Genomic DNA, 5,278 nt, shown 5'->3' with positions numbered 1-5,278 from the left:
TGTCTTCCAAATTTCCTGGCAGAGATGAGTGAGTGCCTCCTGTGCTGCCTCACTTTCCTGAAAGACCTCAATTCTTATTCCATCAATTCCTTACCTACTATTGTAAAATAGACACCTGAATGGGATAGAAAGGAATGTTGGGAGACATGATTAGAGAAAGCTGTAAGCCCGTCTTCAGCGTATAAGTGACTGGAATACCTAAAAGAGGTTCTAGAACTTGCCCAGTGAAATAGGCCTCATGCAAAGTCTTCACAGAGTATAGGGTCTTAGGTGGAAACCTGAGTCCCTCCCATCCAGAGCCTTAAGAGATGGAACATTCCCACTAGAAAAGACAAGCAGACCAGCCTGGAACAGCTGCAGTGACAGAAGATACATCTTCAAATAAAGATCATCAGGAAAAACCCCAAACAAAAATGTCACAGCATGACGGGCTACTACAAGAATAAGCAAGCTGTTCACCAGGAAGACATCAAGGCTAGCAATCTAGTGCCTTCAGGACAAACTCCCCTCTAAGACTGAAACTCAAAGGGAACACACAAACAAGCATGTAAGCTTGCTGGTGACTACATTGGTCTACTGGTGAGTGGAAAAGGAGGAAAGGCAGCAATGAAGAAATGGGCTGAGTTCAACCACAGTCCATTGACTCCCATTGACCTGGAGATGAGAGAGAGAAGAGGAAGGGCTGGTTGGTCTAAAGTGTGGTGATACCTAAGGACACTTGAGCCCATGGACAAGAACACAACCACAGAGGGCTAGAGCTAAGAGTGAAGCATCCAGCTAATATGAAATGAGGGGAGATGCACAAGAGCACCCAAACTTGCAGAGAGTACTCATTTGACCTAGCCTCAATGGCTCAATAATCAGAACTCAACTAGAGGAAAATTAGGGTAAATTGCTACATTTGATGAACTTGATCTATACTCAGAGAAGTAGTTACTATAAAATACCAACAGAGAGGGAAGGAGTCTTCACATCAAGTATCAATGCTATCCTCTCTGTACACAAGGTAGATAGGGACAAGCAACTTAGACACTGGCTACCTAAAATGAGGGAGCAATAAAGGCATGAAGTGACTGGCTTACAAGGTTTCAAGGGGGAGTTTAGTTTAAGAATATAGGGGGAAAGAAAACGTTCCCACCGAATAGATTTCATCTTGTGTAGATGGGTCTGGTGAAAAGAGATGGGGATAAGATTCATATGATTAAATAGTGAATAATTGTTATCATGACTAATTGCATCTGTCACAATTGTAAAGGTAGAAATTTCCTAACAAAAACAGGGTAGTGGTTAATCTTACAGTCCAAAAACAGAGGACCCTAGGACCATCAAGGGAGAAGAGAACAAGCAGAATGCAGGACCTTATCCAGAGAAGCAGAGATGCCAGAGACGGAGGCAGAGATGAAGGCGTGGAGAAGGGGAGCAGCTGAGGACTCTAAATTCATGGGAAGAGGGGGGCTAAGAGCTGGTGGCCAGGAGGCAGATTTGCAGAATGTGCCCTTTGGAGATTATATATGCCTGAGTATGTTTTTTTGTTTTTAAAACTAAAGTGGATAGAGAGAAATACTGTTAACTGATGGTACATGGAGGAGATTATAACCATTGTAATGATATAAGGTGTATGATTTGTTGAATGTAAAACTGATGATCTGCCCTGTAAACTTTCACTCAATCCACAATAAAAACCTTAATGAAAAAAAAACGATATTGGCTATTGGTTTTGTATATTTGCTCTTAATAATGTTCAGGATATTTCCTTTAATTCCTGCTTTGTTGAGAATTTTTATTAAGAACAGGTGTTGGGTTTTGTCAAATGCGTTTTCAGTATCAATTGATATGATCATGTGGTTTTTTTTTTTTCTTTTTTAAAATTATATGATGGATTAAGTTAACTGTTTTTCTAATATTGAACCATTCTTGCATCCCTGGTATGAATCCCAACTTGTTCATGATGCATTATTTTTTTTTTTTTGATATGTTGTTGGAAGCTTACTGGCTAGGATTTTGCTGAGAATTTTTACATGTTATGTTCATGAGGGATACTGGTGTATAATTTTCTTTTTTAGTGATATCCTTGCCTGGTTTTGGTATGATGGTTATGCTTGCTTCATAAAAAGTATTAGGAAGTTTTCCATCCTTTTTCGAATTCTGGAATAGTTTGAATAAAATTAGGTCAGCTCTTCTCTGAACGTTTGGTAAAATTCACCAGTAAAGTCATCTGGGCCTGGACTTTTCTTATTCAGCATACTCTTCAATAATATTTAAATGTGTAATACAGTCAAAAGGCAAGAAGTATGAGAACCACTAAATTACAGATTGAATGAGTTCATACTGAAGAAGACATTGAAGTTTTCATGAATAAGATGGAACATATGTAATAACTATAAGAATGACTATGCAAACGCATAATCTTTTTTCCAGAATAGCCAACTTGGGAAATTATTTATTTTATTTTTATTGCTCAAAACATTTTCAAATCCTCCACTCTGACAATTCCTTGTAAAACAGTATTCAGTAAAGTATTAAAACTTTCTTAGCATTACCGTTTTGAACAAGCATGGTACTATCTATTCTTCTTAGTTACCTACCTTACATAGCCAGTTTTGATCTGACTTTCCACTATTATCAAAAAATAAAATTGATTTTCAAAGGATTAAAACGTATCACCATTGAGAATACTTAACCCAGTGTTCCAAAAGAAGTGTACTGAGTACAGAGGGGGTGAAAGTATTTCCACCATTATATTTGAAAATAGTATTTTTCTTAGATTTAAACTTACAAATAATGAGTAATATTACCAATTTATAAAACTCACTTTATGGAATAAAGTATCTTCAAAATATATGCAGAAAATGCCCCCCAAATCTGCCATGCTTGATTACAATTTAAAAATTATAGTTAATGATGTTGTCTAAATTATGAGAATGAGTCAAACGAAGATAAAGTCACCCTAAAGTTCAGAAGGACAAAGAAGAGTTTTCTAAGTGGTTGGGGTAAAAGGAACCCAAATAAGTTCTGCTTGACATTGATGTTGTTGTTGTTAGGTGCCTTCGCATAGGTACTGACTCATAATGACCCTATGCACAACAGAACAAAACACTGCTCAGTCCTGCGCCAACCTCACAATCACTGCTACGTTTGGGCCCACTGATGCTGCCACTATGCCAATCCATCTCACTGGGGGTCTTCCTCTTTTTCTCTGCCCCTCCACCTTACCAAACATGATATCCTTCTCCAGTGACTGGTCATCCTGGCTTCCAAGTAGCACTCTGGCTGTACTTTTTCCAACACATTATCTACTTGTTCTTTTGGCAGTCCAGGATACTTGCAATGTTCTCCAAGACCACAACTCAAATGCATCAATTCTTCCTTATTCCCTGTTCAACTTTCACATGCATATGACGATACTGAAAATATCACAGCTTGGGTCAGGTGCATCTTAGTCCTCAAACTAACATCTTTGCTCTTCAACACTTTAAAGAGGTCTTGTGCAGTAAATCTGCCTAATGCAATATGCCATTTGATTTCCTGACTGCTGCTTCCATGATTGTTGATAGTTGATCCAAACAAAATAGTCATTGACAACTTCAATCTTTTCTCCATTTTGAAGAATGTTGTTTACTGGTCCAGCGGTGAGGATTTTTGTTTTCTTTACATTGAGGTGCAAGCCATATCAAAGGTTATGGTCTTTGATCTTCACCAGTAAGTATTTTAAGTCCTCTTCTCTTTTAGTAATCAAGGTTGCATCAACTCCATATCGCAGGTTGTTAATGAGTCTTCCTCCAATTCTGATGCCACATTTTTCTTCATATAACCCAGTTCTCAGATTATTTGCTCAGCATACAGGTTGAATAAGTATTACAAAAGAATACAACCCTATTGCACAGCTTTCCTAATTTTAACCATTAGGTAGTTCCCTTGTTCTGTTCAAACAACTGCCTCTGGGTCTATGCACAGGTTCCTCATGAGCACAATTAAGTGTTCAAGAATACTCATACTTCGCTATGTTGTCCATAGCTTGTCATGATCCACACAATCGAAAGCCTTTCCATAGTCAATAAAGCATAGTATATTTTTGGTATTCTCTGCTTTCAGCCAAGATCCATCTGACATCAGCAATGCTATCCCTCCTTCCATGTCCCCTTCTGAAATCAGCTTGAACCTCTGGAAGTACTCTGTCAATATATGGTTGCAGCCATTTCTGTATTACCTTTAGTAAAACTTTACTTGCATAGGGCAGCAATAATATTGTCCAATGATTTCCACATTCTGTGGGTTACCTCTCTTTAGAACAAGCACAAATACAAATCTCTTCCAATCAGTTGTCTTCCAAATTCCTTGGCATACATGAGTGAGTGCTTCCAGTGCTACATCAGTTTGCTGAAAGATTTCATTTGTAGTTCATCAATTTCCGGTGCCTTGTTCTTTGCCAATGCCTTCAATGCATCTTGGACTTCCTCCATCAGGATCATTGGCTCTTGACCATATGTTATCTTTTGAAATGGGTGAACATCAACCATTTCCTTTTGGTCCAGTGACTCTGTGTATTCCTTCCATCTTCTTTTGATGCTTTCTGCATCATTTAATAATTTGCCCATAGAATCCTTCAATACCACAATTCGAGGCTTGAAATTTTTCTTCAGTTCCCCGAGCTTGAGAAATGCTGAGCATGTTCTATCCTTTTGGTTTTCTAACTTCAGGTCTTTGCACATTTCGTTATAATATTTGAGTTTGTCTTCTCGAGCTGACATTTGAAATTTTCTGTTCAGCTCTGTATCTCCTCATTTCTTCCATTTGCTTTAGCATCTCTGTGCTGGAAAGCAAGTTTCAGAATCTTTTCTGACATCCATTTTGGTCTTTTTCTTCTTTCTTGTCTCCTTACTGATCTTTTGTTTTCTTCCTGTATGATGTTCTTGATGTCATCCAACAACTCTTCTGGTCTTCAGTCTTTAGTACCTAATGTGTTAAATCTACTTTTCAGTTGATCTCTAAATTCAGTTGAGATATGTTCAAGGTCATATTTTGGCTCTGTAGACTTGTTTTTATTTTCTTCAGTTTCAGCCTGAATTTGCATATGAGCAATTGATGGTCTGTTCCACAATCTGTCTCTGGCCTTGTTTTGGCTGATACTAAGGAGCTTTTCTACCATCTCTTTCCATAAATGTAGTCAATTTGATTTCTGTGTATTCCATCTGGTGAGGTACATGTGTATAGTCATCTTTCATGCTGTTTAAAAATGGTATTCAAAATGAACAAATCATTGGTCTTGCAGAATTCTATC

This window comes from Chrysochloris asiatica, unplaced genomic scaffold (genome assembly GCF_000296735.1).
Source record: "Chrysochloris asiatica unplaced genomic scaffold, ChrAsi1.0 scaffold00249, whole genome shotgun sequence".
NCBI classification, from domain to species: Eukaryota; Metazoa; Chordata; class Mammalia; order Afrosoricida; family Chrysochloridae; genus Chrysochloris; species Chrysochloris asiatica.
This window is presented reverse-complemented; position numbering follows the sequence as displayed.